Source organism: Lagenorhynchus albirostris, chromosome 15 (genome assembly GCF_949774975.1).
Source record: "Lagenorhynchus albirostris chromosome 15, mLagAlb1.1, whole genome shotgun sequence".
Lineage (NCBI taxonomy): Eukaryota > Metazoa > Chordata > Mammalia > Artiodactyla > Delphinidae > Lagenorhynchus > Lagenorhynchus albirostris.
Genome location: NC_083109.1, coordinates 52,811,460 through 52,832,085, shown reverse-complemented (window position 1 = coordinate 52,832,085; position 20,626 = coordinate 52,811,460). Strand labels below are relative to the sequence as shown.

Genomic DNA, 20,626 nt, shown 5'->3' with positions numbered 1-20,626 from the left:
GTCCTGGCGTGAGCATGTTCCCAAAAGGAAAAGAACCGGGCCCTGGGGTGTTGGTGGGAGGTTGGGGATAAGCAAAAGGGGAGTGTGAGAGCTAACCCACGCCAGCACTGATGGGCTCACACCGGAGAGGATGTGAACTCAGCGAATTCAGCGCGAGGCCGTCTGCTCTGGCTTCTCCTGAGGTGGGGGCTGATCTTAAGGCAATGCCCTCCTCCCCTTGGCCTCCTTCCGATTAGGGGGCCCACATTCCACAGACTGATCAGCTGAGCAAGCTGCTGTAACTAAGGCTGCTGCTGCCACCCACCCCACAAAGTCACCGGCCCTGCCCGTAACTGCAACCATCGTTTTCCCACGAATGGAAGAACATGGAGCTTTTCCCAGGAAAAGGCAAGGTAGGTGAGGTCTGTTCTGAAGATAAATAAAACACAACAGACCCTGCTGACATGTTCAAAATTGTGCTGTTTCACAAGCCTCATCCTACTACATTTATGTTAAGTCTGTCATTAGGATGATAGAGAAACAGAAGGGCAAAATGCAGAAAGCAAAATCAAAGACCATTCTAAACATAGCCTGATGATATGAGGGATGTCGTGGATGGAGAGTCTACAGCTATGTGTATGTGTCCCCTGAAGATCTGGGGGTTACAGGGGGATCTGTAAGGAGCATGCAAACGCATGCGTGTAAAGTCTGTGTGTGGGTGTGTGTCGGGCAGCAGATGCAGATGTCGAGAGCGTGTGCATTGTGTGTTGTGTAGAGAAGGTCCATGGGCAATGGGGACGTCTGAGGTGGGGAGGTGGGCATGGCTGTGAAGTAACTGTATGAACAGTGTGTGGATTTCAGATCATGGGAGCATGTGTGCAGGCAGATGTGTGTAGGGGGTGCCCAGCCCAGGGTGGAGACCCAGGAAGATTTCACCCGAGGAGGACATCCCAATGGTCCCTGGGCTTTTCATGTGTCCCCCAAAGTCTGAGCCTTCAGACAACATTACAAGCCAATTCCACTTTCTGTGACATTCGGCTCAATCTTTTCCCAATCCAGGGAAACTTGAATTTTTCCTTAGAAGACCATAAAGGCAATAAAAAAGAACCATAAGAAAGACAAAAAAATGAGAGTAGAGCAATGCAGCGAAGGTGGATTCAACAGGTTCTGAGGTATCCCCTGCGCCAACCTCTTATCCAAAGCATACAAAAATGACATGCATAAATGAGCATATTCTGTGTGTGCTTGCACTTTGGAAACTGTTCTCTGTTTTCCCATAAAGTCAGTGGGGAAGGGAAACAACTTCTAGAGCACTCCTTTGCGCCAGGAACTGGTCTATAGACCTATAGACATTACCACTCTTATACCTTAAGATAATGCAGTAATTCTAACAGCTGTGTGCCAGGCCACACTGAGTGCTGTATGTACTTCATTTGTTTCCTTTTTTTTTTTTTTGGCCAGCTCTTCGGCTTGCGGGATCTTAGTTCCCCAACCCAGGCCACGGCAGTGACAGTGCCAAGTTCTAACCACTGGACTGCCAGGGAACTCCCTGCCTTATTTCATTTAATCCTCAAAATAACCCCACAGGGAAGGAGCCGTCCAGCACAGACACGAGCACAGGCTCTGGAGTCAGAGTGCTTGGGATTTGTCTTGGCCTCCACCACTTAGTAGCTGGGCAGCCCTAGGCAAATGACTTAACTTCTCTGTGCTTCAGTTTCCTCACCCACAAAATGGAGATATTAATAGTCCCTCTCTCATGGGGCTGTTGAGGGGATTAAATGACTTAATAATGCAACATGCTTGAAATAGTACAGAGCCCACAGAAAGCATTCAGTAAATGTTATTACTATTATTAATCATACTTTACTAATGAGGAGACTGATGGTCAGAGCGGTTGGGATGATGGCCTGTGTATTTGGGAGGGCCAGAATTCTATCTGAAGTCTGACTTACCCTACAGGTCATGTTAGGTTACTTGCCCAGGGTCACATTTGGTGACACTGTTCTTTCTGATCCCTTTCCCTCCTCTTTACAAACTGGCAAAAACTGAGCATTGTCTGATTTTTTTAATGTTCGGTCAGTACCTTGAAGCTTGTTAATAACAACAACAACAAAAAATTATCATTTAAAAGTAATTTTCATTAAAAAGATTATTGAGGATTATTTCCTGAGCAACAACAAAAAAATATTAAAAGAAAAAAACCAAACCCTTAATTCCATTTCAATTTGATCTCTACCATGATCATCTTGTAAAGTAGATGGGGCAGGTATATTTTTTATCCTTAAATCCAAATCCAGCATGGGGAAACTGCATATCCAGAGAAGTTAAGTCCAAGTTCACCTGTTAAAACATGATAAACCAAACTAAAAGGCCAGTTTTCTGTCCGTCCCATAATTCTTTCTACTATATTCTATCACACTGACTTGTGCTAATCTGGAGCATAGGCCAAGTTATGATAGTACATTTTTTCTGACACGCTAAAAAGAGTGATTTTGTCTTTGTGAAGAGTGCAAAAAATTTTATTTGTTCTACTTCCATTTTCTCCAGACTTCTGGATTTTTTTCCACCGCAACTTCAAAAGCCTAGGAATTCTTACATATTTATTCAGGCATAGTCTCTGCCCTGGGGAGCTAACAATCCAGTTAGGGATACAGTCATGGAACCCAAGTGACCAGGGAAGACCTCTGGGATGAAGCGACCACAATTTCTAAATCATACATGGGGATACATGGTCTGGCAGAGGATTTTTTTCTCATTTGCAAATGTAATTATTTGAAAAGTCTGACCAATACATATAGACTGTGTAATTTACTTAAGCATTTAATAGATTTCCTTTGTTGAGAATTCATCTCCTGAGAATACTGAGACAGCCAGTGGGTTACGGAGCTTGGGAAGGGAGTAGAACGCTAGTTACACTTTTTTTTTTTTTTTCTGGTACGCTGGCCTTTCACTGTTGTGGCCTCTCCCATTGCGGAACACAGGTTCCGGACGGGCAGGCTCAGCGGCCATGGCTCACGGGCCCAGCCGCTCCGCGGCATGTGGGATCTTCCCGGACCGGGGCACGAACCCGTGTCCCCTGCATCGGCAGGCGGACTCTCAACCACTGCGCCACCAGGGAAGCCCCTAGCTACACTTTGAGGGATGGGTGGGTTTGGAAGGTCAGAGGCCAGGGGGGTGAATTCTGGGGGAACATCAAGGGCCCAAACCCACAAAAAGGAAGACATCTGTGTGGCCAGTGAGGAATCAAGGTGAAATGAGGTGAATTAGGGAAAACTAGCACTTAAATGGAAGCCCAAGGAACCTGGGTTCGAGGCCACTCCATTTCTGAACAGAGAAGGCCAAAAGAAGCAGGGAAGTCTCTGCAGGCAGCAGCACTGGGGCTGACTGGAGAGGTGAGAGCTTAGCACCAAGGAGCCTGTTTCAGCTACTCAGATAGTGTCCCACGGGCAATGCTCCTCTGACAGTGATCCATGGCCTGATGGGTGGGGGGTACCAGGTTTCTGTCCTCCCTCGACGCTGACCCACTCCTAGGATCTGGGAACTAGGAGCTGGAGCCTGGTAAGGAGGCGGCGGGAAGGAGCCCACCCCAACATTCTGGCCCTACTTAGGAGCCCCTGTTGGGCCCTGGGCCCCTACCAGCCCCGGGGCAGAAGCAAATCTGTGTTCCTTCTCTGGACCTCGTGACGTTTCGGTCACTCCAGCCCAGGTGACCAGGGCCAGCAGACAAGAGGACACGCAGGTCTGTGTGACCCGGGCCAGACGAGGACATGGGTGCTCCTGGCCCGCGGCCTCTGGTCTCAGATCATCCAGCGAGACGGGCTCCTGAGGGGGTCGGGGGCGGCTTCCTGCGCGGGGACGGGTCTCCCCGACCAGCGACCAACGCGTTTGGGGGCCTCGGGCGCTGTGGTCCGAATCCTCACCGCGGCCCGGTCCAGTCCGACGTGAACGCCGCGGCCGCAGGGCCTCAACCTTCGTCGGTGCACGACCCTCACCCCCGCCTTCCAGGGGAAACCGAGGCCCAGAGCAGGGCATTTCTGGACCAGGGTCGTGAGGGTGGGGGAATCCGTTTCCCGGAGCCGGAACTTGGCCTCCCCCCTCAAGCCCGGCTCTTGACTCGCAAATTGTTATCCCCGAAAGGCTCCTCACCGCGACCCTACGGAAGTACTACCCCCGGCCACGAAGTCCGGCTCCGGCTGAACCTCGCTCCGGCTGAGCCTCGGTCACGGGAGCGCGCCCTGCGCACGCGCCTCCGCTCGTGCCCGCGGTCGGGCCCCGCCTCCTCCAGGGCTGCGAGCTCCCGACAAAGCTCCCGGGATCACGCATGCGCAGGCGCTCGGCGGCGCTTCCTGGGGACGCGGGCTCGGCTGAGCCGGGGCGGGCGGTGACTCAGCGCCGGTGGCGGACCGGGGTGGGCAGCGGGGTCTCCTCCCCGCGGGGCGCAGGAGCTTCGCTCTGTTGGCCTTTACTGTCTTTTGAGCGGAGGCCGACCTTGGGCCTGGCTGCGGTGTAGGCTCGTCCACCCAGCCGTCTCTGCGCGGTCCGACCGCTGGAAGCCCGGAGGGGCTCAGAAGTTTTCATTTGGGGTCGGGAAAGGCCTTGAACTTGCTCAGAGTTATGGGGTGAAGCCACAGATTTCTGGAGGCATTTGGGGGACGTGAAGAACGTCAAAGGCAAATTGGTGCTGGCAGTTACTATGTTGTGGTTTTCACCTGCGGTCAAACCTCAGGTAAAACAGGAACTGATAATTTTAGGAGGTTATTCCACTTCCCTCCCCCCGCCAGAAATTCAGAGAAGCTTGTAAAGCTAGAATCCACATTGCCCTCTCTTCCTGTCCTTTGGGACAGAAACCCAGCCTTACCTTGCTCACTTTCTTCTATTTCTGGGTGACCGCAGGTGGGAAAGCACTTAGGGCAAATGAAACTTCAGATTAGGGGGCCATGGGGGGTGATATTATTAGAATGTCTTTCTTGTGGCTCCTGGGTTTTCCTGAGTCACTAATTTCAGGAGCTAAAAAGGACTTCAGAGATTCTGTAATACCTCATCAAGTGGTCATTAGCCTTTACTTGATGCATGCCCAGCGACAGGGATCTCTATCCAGGGTCTTCAGACAGGATGCTGGTTTAGGTCCCTCTGCCCCAGATGCCCCTTCTTTTGCAGCCCTGTAGGCATCAGGTGTTTACTGGCTTCTATGCTTGGACCCCTGTGCACACTAGAAATTGGGAAGGGACCTCTGTGGCTAAACCAGGGTTGGCTTACTGAAAGTAAAGGGAATTTCTTTTAATTCCCTGAGTTTTCTTTGCTGTTGCTTTGGAGCGGAGATCATCTGGGTATCTGGTACCCTGGTGGCCTGAGAGGAAAAGGAAAGTCCTTGGAAAGGGGTTAGGTGATTCCTGGGGAAGAATGCGTTGGTGTGTGGCTTAGCTGCCTCACCTGCCCTCTGCCCAAGGCAGCTCTACTTCCTTATATGCATCCCTTTCCTGGGTTTAACTTCACAGAATGCCCAGTGGTGGCGGGGAACTGTAGGACAAAAGAGCTATTCTTTTTACAAATAAGGAAGCTGAGGACTAGGGAAGGAGAAACTGGCTTAGGGTCACAGAGCCAGTGAGGAGGAGAGATGGGACTCAAATCCAGGTCTCCTGATCCCCAGGCCTTTTCCCACACTCCTTCTCCCTGTATGTCAGGGGCCAGTAGGAAACAGACGGCATATTTCAATTGCATAATTTGAGGCAGAGTGTAGGGAAACAACTATGGAGAGTGAAATATTCTGGGGCTAGTCACAGTGGGGTCTTACCACCTGTATGCCTGGAGGCTGTGTGGAAGGTCATTTTCCTAGAGCTGGGACTTTGGGTCAAGGGGCTCAGGAAGGGAGTTGGAATAAAAGCCTTGTCTTCAATTTCTCCCTCCCTCTAATCTCGCTCCCCATGCACCAAACCCAATGGGAAGTCAGGGGCAAGGGAGTCTTGATTAGTCCATACAGAGCAATTCTAGGCCACTGCACAGGGTGGAAAAAGATGTAGAATGTACAGGGCTGAGGCGGGGGGAAACAAATGAAAGATAACCAGCATAACATGCAATCTTGCTTCTACCAGTATAACAATAGTTTACATTTCTTGAGCACTTACTCTATGCCAGGTATGTTCATTATCTCATTGCATCTTGCCATAAATCCATTTTCTCCATTTGACAGATAAAGAAACTGACTAGAGAAACAACTCGAGGGATGGAGATGTGGACAACTAAGCTGACATCTGCCTCTCCAGGATCTTATCTTGTGTATAGTAGTCCCTCTGTGGATGTTGGTGGGATGAATAGATGAAAGAGGAGCACATAGAGGCTGGATTCGATGGAGAATCACCCTGAAGATCCTTAGCTGTGCCTCTTCTCTCTGGGGCTGGGGTGCAGCTGGAGGGACTGGAGGCTGTCTGCAGAGGTGAGTCCCGAGCCTGTTGGTGTCTCTCCTGCCGCTTTGTGATAAGCCAGGTTATTCAAGTTAAAAGAGTAGGTATATAGATCTGAAAAAAAACCCACCCCAAAACCTTGGACATTTTGCCTTTCCTAGTAGAGGATATCTTTGGAGTTAAAAACATTTCTCTTTCTGCAGCCAGCCTTCCCCACCTCCTGATTTCTGGTCCCCCCACCATCTGGGCAGGGGCCCAGGTGCTGCCTCTCTTCCCTGCTCAAATCCTGCGCTCCACCCACAAGCTCCGTTCTGCTCACTGCATCGCTGTGCTGTTCCTGGAACACAGGGTTCTTCAGGGATGAACCAAAGACCAGTGTGGCCGGGAGCATTTTACCAGCACCCCTAAAATGGCCTGCTATGGAGCAGAAACCTCAGCTCAGAGGCACTGGGCTCTTTCCTCCCTGCTTCCTCTTCCTTCAGCACCCCCTTCCTTCAGAATCCTCTTTTATTGGCCTCTTCCTTCCTCAAGGGTCCCCCAGAGTCTTTCATTTGCTGTTCATCTTCCCAACACCTCAAGCGTGGAGAAGGAACCTGACCTATATTGAGCACCTGCTGTGTGCCCGACGCTGCCAGGTGCTTCCTAGCCATGATCTCATTTCATTTCACCGTGATCTACTCGGTAGGAAGTATTAGGGAGGGACCTTGCACAAAAGCAAGACTTTGGTTAGGTAACGTGTCCAAGAACACACAGCTCTTAAGGGTAGAGCTGGCATTTGAACTGTGGTCTAATTCCCAGGCTCATCCTGGCCCACTCCTCACCCAGGATAAACCCTGCTGCTGCAGTATTTGCGTTCCTCTTGCACTTTGGCTGTCCAGAGCCTTCTCTGGGTGCCATAGCCTGCGACCCTGGGGCTTGGGCATGTTGAATGCACTGTTTCAGCCCACGCTTGTGGGTTTCTGCGTGGATCTGCCTCACATTTGATTCCATCCATAGTCCGTGGATCCGCCTCCAGTCCTTTGCTGATGATGCCTCCTCCGTCTGGAGGGCCGTTCTACCTATTTCTGAATGGCACATCCAACCTGTTCTCTAAAGCCCAGCTCATATGCCACTTCCTTCAAACTCATTCACCTCCAGATTCCCAAACTCACCTTGGTGAGCCTCCCCTAGAGGATTTATCGCATTGTTTCCTGTATGTGCCCTAACTTGGATATGCAACTTATTTTCTTTGCTGGGGGCAGAGATTATCCTTATATGCAGTAAGCCACCAGTGAATGAATGCATCTGAGGAGCTTTTTGTGGTGAAAAGAGTTAAGTGAAGGTTTATCCCGCTACTTTACATGCTAAGTTTGCTTGAAACAAGATTCAGCTATAAAATAAATGAGTCTGGGGGATGGGTGGTGGAGGATGCCTTGTGTTTTCCTCGGGGAGCCTTGAATTTGGGGAAATGAAGACACACCAATGAGGACAGGCAGTGGAGGACAAGCTGCTTAGGTGGAAAGCCCTACACATCTGTCTCTCCAGATGGGGCCCAAGGAGTGGTGAGCTGAGTCCCTTGACCTTTATCACGGGTTGCAGCTTTTCTGAGGCCATTCCCTGTGCTCCCTGAGTCCCTTTATGTTTGATCCGATAGGTAGAGGCCATCACTCCTGCTTTCACCACCAGGGGTGGGGGAGACCTTGGCCACAGTGACAGCCCTCCCTCCCTGGGACCAGAGTTGACTCAGAGCACCATTTCCCGTATCACCCAAGACAGACAGGTGACAGGTGCTGGGGCCCTTGAGCAGAGAACGGCCATGGGCTGGGATGACTAACCTGCTCTGTCACCACCTACAGCTTGGTTCAAAGCCCCTCGGCATCAAAACAGTTCCCTAGGAGGAGCACAGAAGGCTCTCCTTAAGATGACAGCTTGGGTCCCTGCTTCTGCCAATGTCTGTCACTGTCCCAGTGCTTCAAAGTCCAGGTCAGTGAGGAGCATCCAATGGGATAGGCATGGAAAACAGGTAGAAGAGGCAACCTAGGAAGGAGAGGCCTGATCTAGGCATCAACAACCTAGATTTTAATTGGGCTCTGCCAGGAGCTCACTGTGTGTTTATAAAGGAAAGGGGTTCATTCTTTATAAGTCAACATTTTTTTGACCATCTGCTCCTATCATGCTAACTAAGGGCAAGGAGGGCTGTGAGAAGTCAAAACCCATCCCTACCCGGATGGTCTCTGTCTCTGTAAATCAGTACAAATCACGGTAATAAATGCTGTACAGAGGTGTTTTTGGAGCACAGAAGAGAAACTCACTCATCCTTCCTAGGGGACGTGAGGGGAGATTTAACTGAAGAGGTGACACTTGAAATTGGAATTCTCCTGGCAGATGGGAGTAAGTCTACTGCATCTTTGGGGAATGTCGTGCAGTATTTTGTCTGTGGAATGAGGTCAGTGGAAGGTGGAGAGGAGTAGGGTAAAGACAGGAGATTATACGTGAAGGTCTATCTGTGTTTAGCAGAGAAGGGCCTTCTTAGGCTGTACGGACTTTGGACCTTATCCTGAAGGTAGAGGGACAACTTGAACCGACTGTGTTGCAGAAAGACCACTCTGGCAGTAATGTGGAGGATGGATTGGAAGCATCAAAGATGAAGAGAGACACTGGGTGGAAATGGGTTAGACTGGCACAGGAGGGAATGTTTGAGGACCTCAACTGTGGGATTAGAGAAGAAGGTTGGACTAGATAATCCCTAAACTCACCACCTGGGCCTTTGGTCCTTTTTGCACCTGCCCCTCCCACCCTGTTCCTACTTGGTTACCTTGATTGACCATCTCCTAGGGAGTTGGAGCATGAGCTGCCCCATTCCCCCATGGGGACCTGTTTGGATTTTGACCCTATCCAGTGTGCCTGTTTGTCAGTTTTGTCCACCCAGTAGAAAGCTGTACTCTGTCTTGGGGTCCTTTCCACTCCCACCTCCATCCGGCCCTGACTGTGCTCTCTCCTCTGGCTTTGGACCATGGGTCTCCAGACTGGCAGTGACAACTCTGCTGTCCTTCCCATTATTCTTTCCAAGAGGAAGGATGAGACACAATGTCTCATTGGAAGATGTTGACAAGCAGGAACTAGAAAAACAGATTAAAGGAACCTTGGGACTTGGTCAGAGAGCAGAAGTGAAATGCAGGAAATGCAGGGCAGTCCCACAGAATGACCCAGCAAGTCTGAACCCCTTGATTTAAATTCAGCTCAGTTCTATAAAAGGTAACCCTAAAACCAGAGGTACATGTCTTCTCCTAATCGCTTCACTGTTATCCCAGGTGAGGGTTACACATTGCTACCCTTTCTTGTTCGCCTTATCTGTGAAACTGTCATTCTTGGGCCTACAGCAACCAGTCAACAAAGAGGTTTCTGGTACTTACGGTGTGCCCAGCCTCACGCTGGCTGGGATAGGATACAGACGCCCCCTGACTGTGTTCCCAAGGAATCTGGTGTTTTAGTCTAGTTGGGAAAGCAAAACAGACAAAACAGACAGAAAAGGTGAGTGGTTAAGAGGGCAGTTAAGATTGGGTGGGACGTGCCACAGATACCATAGAACCTGAGAAAGTAAGAAGCGGATGGTCTGGGTCTCTTGGGTTCTCTCAAATTGGGGGCAAGATCCAGCCTAGATCTAGCTGAAGGCCTAAGCTGGATCGCAACCAGCCTCAGGGTAAGATTGGGGGCTGAGCAGACGTCAAGGTGCTCTTACATGGGCTTCGTCCCTGTTTCCCAAATGTTTACAATGTTTCTGTAGTCTGCACCTGTCTGCTTCTCCACATTCTCCATTGACCCTTCAAGGCCCAGCCCAAATGCTGTTTTTTTTTTTCTTTTTCAGGAAGACACTTTCCTTTTTTTTAAAAAAAAATTTATTTATTTGGTTGCACCGGGTTTTAGTTGCGGCAGGCGGGCTCCTTAGTTGCAGCACCTGGGCTCCTTAGTGGCGGCATGCGAACTCTTCGTTGTGGCGTGCATGTAGGATGTAGTTCTCTGCCCAGGGATTGAACCCAGGCCCCCTGCGTTGGGAGCATGGAGTCTTATCCACTGTGCCACCAGGGAAGTCCCAAGACACTTTCCTTCTTAACAGTCACTGATCCTCCACAGCCCTTTGCTGATAATTCTGTTGTGACATTTACTCCGTCTTTTTATATGTTCGTGAATGTCACGTATCTGGTCACATATTTGTGTTTTCTTCACTTCCACTAGGTTGTGAGCTTCTCATTAGCAGGGAACGTGTCTGGTTCATTTCTCTTAACTGCCAGGGACTAGCCCAGAGTGGTGCCCTGCTCAAAAACATCTGTTCAGTGAATGGACAGCAGTTTGATAGGTAACGTTCTTCCTGGTGTATCAGTTATATAAAATCAGTTGTGTAAAAGTAATCCTAAAACCAGTATGGGGAGGTGCCTGCTTTCCGAGGACAACTTCTGGCAGAGGAACAGCGAGATGAAAGGTCATTATAGGGAATTCCCAGTGGTTAGGACTCCATGCTTCCACTGCAGGGGGCCTGGGTTTGATCCCTGGTCAGGGAACTAAGATCCCGCAAAATGCGTGGGCATGACCAAAAAAAAAAAAAGAGAGAAAGAAAGAAAGGTCATTATAGGTTGGACTTGGGTGGATATACAAGAGAAGGGTGTCCAATTGTCTCTCAGTCTTGACCCTCAGGACCAAAGGGACAAAAGCAGGGTATGAGTGTCAAGAATGCCCTCCCTTAGGTTATGGAAAGAGTCTTGGAATCAGAAGTGTTAGGGATTAGTTCTGAGCCAATCTCTGGTGACAATATACTTGCTTTATTAACCTTTATGGGATTTTTCTTTGATCCAAGTGAGGTAAGAAATATGTGAGTTCTTTGAAAAATATAAAGTGTTACTGGAATATCAGGCATCCTTGTATTCTCCTCTTACTCCTGACCCTAACTTCTCTTTCATTCTTTCGGTAACAAAATTCTCAAATCAGCAGCCACTAAGGCCAGCTGGGAAGAGCTTAGGCAGTCTCCCTTTGAGTTCCCATTTAGGCCCAAAGACTAGATCCAAGGTGGTAGAGAGGGAAGAACATATTTTTTTGTCTTCTAAACCAGGTGACCTTGGGTAAATCACTTCAACTCTCTGAGCCTCAGTTTCCTCATCTATAAAGTGGAGATAATAATCTTTACCCCACCCACTTTCTAGGGCTCCTGGGAGGGTCAAATGAGACAATGAACATGACAGTGCCTTGTAAACTGTAAAGGTCTGTTCAAATGCTATGGATTTACTTTTTAATCTGTGCTTGAGGGCCCTAGATAAAATTTGCCAAGACGGTTGTAAGTTTAGACAGTGACGTCATACTGGCCTGTGATTGGAGTCCAGGGTGGGGTAGAGAAGGCGGGCCCAGAGTCACAGGGGCGGGTAGAATGCAGCAGGGACCCCACCCACTGCCTGCCTGGAGAAGACCTGAGTCGAGTCTGCTGTCACTCGTTTTAATGACGTGAAGAAATTCAGTCTCCTGGTTTCCAAACTGTCAAAGACTCTGCCGTGACCACTGTGTTCAGGGGAGACTTGGATTCAAGTTCAAGGGTTGGGGCCACTCTGATTTGGTTCTCTGTCTCCAGGGTCTTTCTTAGCTTGGTACCAGTGATAAGGATAGAATAGGAGAGTTTACAGGTAGTTGTAGAAGTCCCAGTAGGGGACTATAGATAGAGAGGGGAACCTAGGAAACTTTGGAAGACCACTGTAAGTTAATGATCACTCAAGAAAGCTATTGGAACATCGTGGAACAGGCAGGCTTGCTTAACTATAAAGCCATAAATAAAAGCACGAGATTGTCCTAGGCCATTAAGTGGAAGAAAAATGTCACCATCCTTCTACTGATTTGAATAAGTGCTATAATAATAATAATCCTAGTTTGACCTTATAGGGTCAGACACCCTCCTGCCTGATACAGAGGAGGAACTAGTGATGTAAGCCTCATGTCTACCCAAAGGAAGGTGGTCTTTTCTCCACCCTCTTTCCCTTGACTATAAAATTGTAGCCCACTGAATCCTCAGGGCAGAGCTCCCTCACCTCCCCACTTGCATCTCTTACAAGCGTCCTATATTAATAGATCTACTTCTTGCTTATCACTTTGCCTCTTGCTGAATTCCCTCTGCGCTGAGACACAAAGAACCTGAGCCTCAGTAAGTCCAGATACCAGATGAGTGATTCTGATTAAAAGACCGTGGGTTCAAGTCCCGATCTGAGGTGCACCGTTTTGCCCAGACATGGTGGGCATCTAGAATAAACCTGTTGTTGAACAAGATACAGGCAGTGCATTTTGTGAGATCTCTCACCCTCTTTATTCTCACTTCCTTTGTGTTTGCAAATTCCAGGTGTAGGTAAACATTAAAACACACACACACACACACACACACACACACACACACACACACACACACACACACACACACACACACACACACACACACACACACACACACACACACACACACACACACACACACACACCAGACTATGATTCAGAGAAATGGTAGCCTGACTCATGCCTGAAAATGTGACTGGCCAGTGATACTGAAAGGTCAAGGTGCAGAAACGGGTATCCCCATCTTGGCGCTTTGTTAATCCCAGGAGGCTGTGAGACCAGAGTCTCCTGGGAGGGACTCTCTGCGTACCTGTGGCTGGCTAGGTTTTGGATCCCTTCGTCGGCCCTGCTGGTCACTGGAGCTGAAAGAAATCGGCTTAATCCAAACATATTTGTGAGTATTTATTGTATGCTTGGCCCTGTACTGGGTGCTTCAGGGAATATGAAAAAGGTCTGGTTGTGGCTTCTGTGTTGGAAGCACTCAGCCTACAGTTGAGAAGATGAGATAGCCTGAGAGGAGCAGAGGCTCCCCACTGGCAGGCAGTGTGTGCCCGGGGCCAGGGTGTGGTGGACAGTCTCTGACATGGGAGGGCAGAGTGGGGGGTCCTCAAAGACGACAAAGTCGATCACTGAGATTTATTTCTCCCCTCAAAATGTCTTCTCTCCTTTTCTGGCTCCAATTAGGTGATTGTATAAGTTTTCTGTTTCTGCCTAACAAAAAAACCACAAACGTCGCAACTTAAAACAGTGCCTACAAGTCCAGGCAGGACTTGCTGGCTGTCAGCTGGGGGTCACTCTCAGCTCCTAGAGGCCACCCTCTTACCTTTTCCATGTGACCCTCTCCCTCCCATCTTCAGTCTAGCAGCAGTGCCTCAAATCCCCCTGGTGTTAGGAATCTGTGACTTCCTCTTCTGCTACCAGCTGGAGAAAACCCTGTGCTTTTAAAGGACTCATGTGATTGAGTCAGGCCCACTTGGATAGTTTCCTTTGGATTAGTTCAAAGTCAACTGATTAGTAACCGTAATTACATCTGCAGAATGCCCCTTGTCATGTGCTAACATAATCACCATCCTGAGGATTAATGTGGGAAATAATGTGGGAGCAGGGGATTTTAAGATTCTGCCAACCACAGATATGTTAGTAGAAAGGAAGTACTGAGGGGCTGACCTCAGGCCTTGGTGGTAGTGATGGAAGAGATGAAGGAAGCTAAGGTGTGGGAAGAACTTGTTCTTTGGCAAATGGTGTACCAGGCATTGTCACAAGTGTCATCCCCCTCCTCATATCACAGCTGTATAGTAGGCATTGTTACCATTATCCTCATTTTATTAGTGGGAACGCTGAAGCTTAAAAAAAAAAAAAAGGCACAGCTACTCAATGGCAGCTCCGTCTAATTCCAAAGCCTCCTCTTCCCACTCTACCATCTTGAGAAAGAGGAGGAGGGTAATGCAACAGATTTTGGGGAGATAAAGTGCAAAGCTCTTGGCATCTGATTTGCTGTGGGGCAAAAGAAAGAGAAGAATCTGAGTTTAGGGGAGTGGGGAGGATGGTGGCATCATTAATAGAAGTATACCTAAGGGCTAATTCAGTGGTGTGGAGGAACGACACTGATTTCTGTGTGGATTTCAAATATTCAGGATCCCCAGGCTCTGTAAATCCATACCACTTGCCTTCAGAGAAGCTGGTTCTTTCAATAAGGAGGGTGCAGGGCCACCAGTCTTGATGCGTGGTAACTGTTTTAAGGCCTATAAATAGCTGAGAACCCTGCAGGTGTGAGGTTCAAGCAGGGGAGGGAGAGGGGGTAGGAATCACCACCAGCCAATGGTAACATCAGTGCTGATTACAGGAACCCTTCTTTGCCAAGTGTCTGGGCAGCCTTGGTGTTCAGGCTGGCCTGACTCTTTTGGGCTCTGACGCAGAGATCACACAGATGGGTCCTGCTGTGAAATTGGTACACTGACTGGGGGAAATCACAGTGCCTGCCCCTGGTACTCCTCTGGACCATTTCTGATAAATTAGATCATGGTAACTCATATTTTTGCTTCCCTGTCTTTCTTTCCCCATTTTGTTTCCAATGGATGATGATTACAAAGGCACTTTGATGGAAAATACGGGATCTGTGTAAGACCCCTCTCTGTGAACGTGGCCTGGAGTATTAGGTCGTGCATATGTCAGTGCTGCTGAGTTGCCTCTTCACCCGGCTTTCTCCACACTGCTGGGACTCTACCACTCACAGCAGGATGAGACTTCTCTGTGGTTTTGTCCTTGCCCTGTTTTGGGAGACTTACAATCTCAACAGTACTAACACACTCAAAGAAATGCTTGTAATTAAGAACTTTAATGGAAGGTGTGACTAAGTCGGATGTTTTCTCTGAGGGCTGTGCCAGCCATGGTTCTGTGCCCTGGGAGTTTGGTCAAGGGGGACATCTGGAAGGGCTGGCGGTGACACGGCAGGTGACGGGGAGGAGGGGCCTCTACTTCAGGGCATTCGAGGATGACCAGGGTTGGGTTAAGTAGACAGGAGAAGGAAAGGCCTCCTGGGCAGGGAGAGAGCTAAGCACAGATGTGGAGGTCTGAATGAGCCTGGTTTGTTCATGGACGTGAGCCCTCTGGTCTGAACCGAGGGAGGGAGTGCTACCTTCATCTGAGAGCATGACTCTCTGTCCTCTTCCCTCTCTAATTAAGACTATGAGGTGATCATCCTATGTGAAGTAAGTCAGACAGAGAAAGACAAATATCACAGGTTATCACTTATATGTGGAACCTAAAATAATGATACAAATGAACTTATTTACAAAATAGAAACAGACTCACAGACAGAGAAAACGAACTTACAGTTACCAAAGTATAAAGGGGGTGGGGGAGGGATAAATTAGGACTTTGGGATTAACAGGTACTACTATATATAAAATAGATAAACAACAAGGACCTACTGTATGGCACAGGGAACTATATTCAATATCTTGTAATAACCAATAATGGAAAAGAATCTGAAAAAAGTTACATAGTATAACTGAGTCACTTTGCTGTACACCTGAAACTAACACAACACTGTAAATCAACTATACTTCAATTAAAAAAAAGACTAAGGATTAAAAAAAAATTTATTTTTGCCTGCGTTGGGTCTTCATTGCTGCGCACAAGCTTTCTCTAGTTGATAGTCTTCATTGCTGTGTACGGGCTTTCTCTAGTTGATAGTGAGCGGGGGCTATTCTTCATTGTGATGTGCAGGCTTCTCATTGAGGTGGCTTCTCTTTGTTGTGGAGCACAGGCTCTAGGCACGCGGGCTCAGTAGTTGTGGCGCACCAGCTTAGTTGCTCTGTGGCATGTGGGATCTTTCCAGACCAGGGATCAAACCCGTGTCCCCTGCATTGGCAGGTGGAATTTTTTTTTTTTTTTTTTGCGGTACGCGGGCCTCTCACTGTTGTGGCCTCTCCCGTTGCGGAGCACAGGCTCCGGACGCGCAGGCTCAGCGGCCATGGCTCACGGGCCCAGCTGCTCTGCGGCATGTGGGATCTTCCCGGACCGGGGCACGAACCCGTGTCCCCTGCATCGGCAGGCGGACTCTCAACCACTGCGCCACCAGGGAAGCCCTGGCAGGCGGATTCTTAACCACTGCGCCACCAGGGAAGTCCCAAGACTAAGGATTTTTTAGCTTTCCTTCCCTGCCCTAGGCGTATGGATGGATGGATAGGGGCCGTCCCTTCCTGCCCAGTCTCAGGGGCATGTGTGCAGGATAGTTTTCCCCTTAGGTTTCTTCTGCCTCCCAGTTGGTGTCCTTTCCTTGGCCCCACCCTAACTTTTCTTTAAAAGTCCTGTTTTTGTTTTTTTACCAAGGAACTTGACTTGCTTTGTTTTCGTTTTTGCAGATAACCGCAGTATTAAAGTTGAATGCATTTAAATGTCATTGTGTAGTTTATCTAACATTATTTTACCTCTTTCTGGCAACCATGACTCTGTTTCATGTTCAGTTATTGCATGTTTTCTAGCGGCGCCTAGGAAGATGGGGGCCTGTTTTTGGTTCTCATGGTGTGCAGAGCTTTCCTCTTCAGGCAGGTAAGTAACTCTGGGCTGGAGATGCCTTTCTCTTCTTTGAATCTGACAATGTAGGAAAAAATAAGCCCAGTGATGATACAAATTGTGAGGAAATGAGTCTACTATCGTATTAGGTTTCTGTTATCACATGCACGGAAATCATCTGGAGTTAGTTTACAGCAAAGAGTAGAATTTCTTTGAAAGATTCAGAGATATCACATGAGATTGAAGGACAGGAGCAGACTGGGTCTCAGGAAGGGACTTGACCCAGGGGCTGGCTGGCCATCAAAAAGCGAGGCAGCATCTCGGTGTGCAAGGTGGCAGGTTGGCTGTCCCTGCCTCCAACCCATGCATGAGGCAGAAAAGGGCCATCCCGATCTGTTCAAATATACTTCCCTCCACTCAAGAGGCCAGCCAAGACTCAATGAGGATCTGTTACTCCTAATTCCAAATACGTTCTGGAGAACCGCCCTTAGTCCAAACAACAGAGACCAGTTGGGTTCACAGTACACAAACCCCGGATGTTGGAAGCCTGGCCTATGGAAGGGGCCAGCTTCATCAAAAGGGTCCTCCGAATGTCTCTCCTGCCAAACCAGACAGATGGTCAACATTTCGTTTTTACCGGAATGGTTTTCATGTTTCACAATGAACTAGAGACATTGTGTAGAGACGGTGGAGGTTGAGTGACGGAAGGAACTGCATAAAAGACCTGAATCTGGCTTGTTTTCAGTCCTCAGCTCTTCATGGGCTGCCAACTTCCCAGTAGAGGACTTGAAAGATGTGGGACTTAGCAAAGACATCATCATACGCATTTGCTCCCAAACCTCATTCCATTTAAAAAAAAAAAGAATGCTTGACTGAATGTTTTGAAGGTTTTTCTTGTAAGGGAGGCAGGCTTTTAAAAAAATATTCTTGGAAGGTAATTGGTAAGCTATTGGTAGACAATTGCTAAGAAAAAGGTTTTTGGGGTGGATTTGTTTAAACAGGCTCCTAACTGATGAGAGAGTAGATGTTTTCATGCTTCTTGTGAACGATTGTCCTTTAATAGAAATAACACTTAGTACTCGTCTTGGGTACAGAAGACTCGATTGGGTCTCTGGGCAAGTTCTTTAGTATCTCTGAGCCTCAGTTTTGCTACTGTGAAATGGGATCAGTAGTCGCATCTGCTTCTTAGTATCAGAAAGAAGCGTACATGAATTAACGCGTGGTGTGTGCTTGTCATCCTTCTTTGTATACAAGGATTCAGTCAATGCAATCTTACAAAATTATTAAGCCTGTGCTAATAGTTTAGGATTAATGAGAAAGGAACAAATTGTGCTTGAGTGTTTTTTAAAAAGCACACTCTGTGAATAACATTTTAAAAATGTTTGCTAACGTTGCCTATGTTTAGCTGTGTAATAAAACGTTATATTTTATTTTTAAAAGGAAGAAAAGTAGGCTTTTGTGTGTCACAAGAAAGGCATCCCTGGCCTAAGCCTTTTGGTATCAGTCATGCGAGTTTTTATTTATTTATTTATTTTTTGCTGTATGCGGGCCTCTCACTGTTGTGGCCTCTCCCGATGCGGAGCACAGGCTCCGGACGCGCAGGCTCAGCGGCCATGGCTCACGGGCCCAGCCGCTCCACGGCATGTGGGATCTTCCCGGACCGGGGCACGAACCTGTGTCCCCTGCATTGGCAGGCGGACTCTCAACCACTGCGCCACCAGGCAAGCCCCATATATATTTTTTTTCAGATTCTTTTCCATTATAGGTTATTACAGGATATTGAATATAGTTCCCTGTGATATACAGTAGGTCCTTGTTGTTCATCTATTTCATACATAGTAGTGTGTCTGTTAATGCCAAATTCCCAATTTATCCCTCCCCCAACCTTTCCCCTTTGGTAACCATAAGTTTGTTTTCTATGTCTGTGAGTCTATTTTTTTTTTGTGTTGGTTTTTTTTTGTTGTTGTTGTTTTATTTATTTTTGGCTGCATTTTGGGTCTTCTTGCTGCATGTGGGCTCTCTTTAGTTGCAGTGTGCGGGCTTCTCATTGCAGTGGCCTCTCTTGTTGCGGAGCACGGGCTCTAGGCGCACGGGCTTCAGTAGTTGTGGCCTGTGGGCTCACTAGTTGTGCCTCACAGGCTCTAGAGCACAGGCTCAGTAGTTGGGGCACATGGGCTTAGTTGCTCCGTGGCATGTGGGATCTTCCCAGACCAGGGCTAGAACCCGTGTCCCCTGCATTGGCAGGCAGATTCTTAACCACTGCGCCACCAGGGAAGCCCTGTGAGTCTGTTTCTGTTTTGTAAATAAGTTCATTTGTATCATATTTTAGATTCCACATATAAGTGATATATGGTATTTGTCTTTTTCTGTCTGACTTACTTAGTATGTTCATCTCTAGGTGCAGCCATGTTGCTGCAAATGGCATTATTTCATTCTTTTTTATGGCTGAGTAATATAGTCATAAGATCTTTTTGTTTTTAATTGTAAAATATATATGACATAAAATTTACCATCTTAACCATTTTTAAGTGTATAGTTCAGTGTTAACAAGTACATTCATACTGTTGTGCAACCACCACCACTATCCATCCCCAGAACGATTTCATCCTCCCAAACTGAAACTCTGTCCCCATTAAATACTAACTCCCATTCCCTCTCTCCCAGCCCCTGGCAACCACCCTTCTTCTTTTTGTCTCTGAATTTGACTCCTTTAGGTACGTCATATAAGTGGAATCATACAATATATTTGTCTTTCTGTGAGTGGCTTATTTCACTGAGCATTATGTCCTCAAGGTTTATCCATGTTGTAGTGTATGCCAAAATTTCCTTCCTTTTTAAGGCTGACTAGTATTCCATTGTATGTATATACCACACTTGCTTATCCATTCATCTGTCAATGGACGCTTGGTTGGCCTCCACCTCTTGGCTGTTGTGAATAATGCTGCTAGGAACATGGGTGTGCAATTATCTCTCCAAGACCCTACTTTTAGTTTTTTGAGTATATATCCAGAAGTGAAATTTCTGGATAGTATGGTAATTCTATTTTTAAGTTTTTGAGGAACTGCCTTACTGTTTTTCATAGTGGCTGCCCCATTTTACATTCCCACCAGCAATGCACAAGAGTTCCAATTTTTCCACATTCTCATTTGTTATTTTCTGTTTTTTTGGTAGTAGCCATCCTAATGGGTGTGAGGTAATATCTCATCGTGGTTTTGATTTGCATTTCCCTAACGATCAGTGATTTTAAGCATCTTTTCTTTGTTGGCCATTTTTATGAGTCATGAGATCTTGATTAAGACAACACTGCCATCTGTTGTATGCCATATCCTGACTGTAGGAAAAGTACCTAAGGGGGCAAAATGCAAGCTTTTAAATCTACAGAGACAGAAAGTAGATTAGTGGTTGCCTGAGCCTAGGAGGTGGGGAGGGGCAGAATGGGGAGTGGCTGGTGATGGGTATGGGGTTTCTTTTTTGGGGTGATGAAATATTCTAAAATTAGATAGTGGTAATGGTTTCACAACTCTGTGACCCTACTAAAAACCATGGAATTGTGCAATTTAAATGGGTGAATCTTGTGCATACTAGTATATCTCAATAAAGCTGTTTTTAAAAAGTTGCCTTTTGAAAGTAGAACTAAAGCAGTAACAGTGAGGGGAGTGTGTGGGGGAGGGATGGAGTGGGAGTTTGGGGTTAGCAGATGCAAACTATTATATATAGGTTGGGTAAACAACAAGCTCCTACTCTATAGCGCAGGGAACTATATTCAATATCCTGTGATAAACCATAATAGAAAAAAATATAAAAAAGAATGGATGTATAACTGAATCACTTTGCTGTACAGCAGAAATTAACACAATGTTGTAAATCAACTGTACTTCAATTAAAAAAAGGAAAAA

General features: G+C 47.5%; 1 long non-coding RNA gene across 1 annotated transcript in view; it reads left to right on the top strand.

The window, feature by feature from the left end:
• The first annotated feature begins 4,434 nt into the window (after positions 1-4,434).
• LOC132506166 (uncharacterized) overlaps positions 4,435-20,626 on the top strand; it is a 38,624-nt gene continuing 22,432 nt past the window's right edge. Inside the window, exons 1-2 of the long non-coding RNA XR_009535738.1 lie at positions 4,435-4,705; positions 6,167-6,409. This is a non-coding gene — a long non-coding RNA (uncharacterized LOC132506166). The remainder of the gene's footprint in view (positions 4,706-6,166; positions 6,410-20,626) is intronic.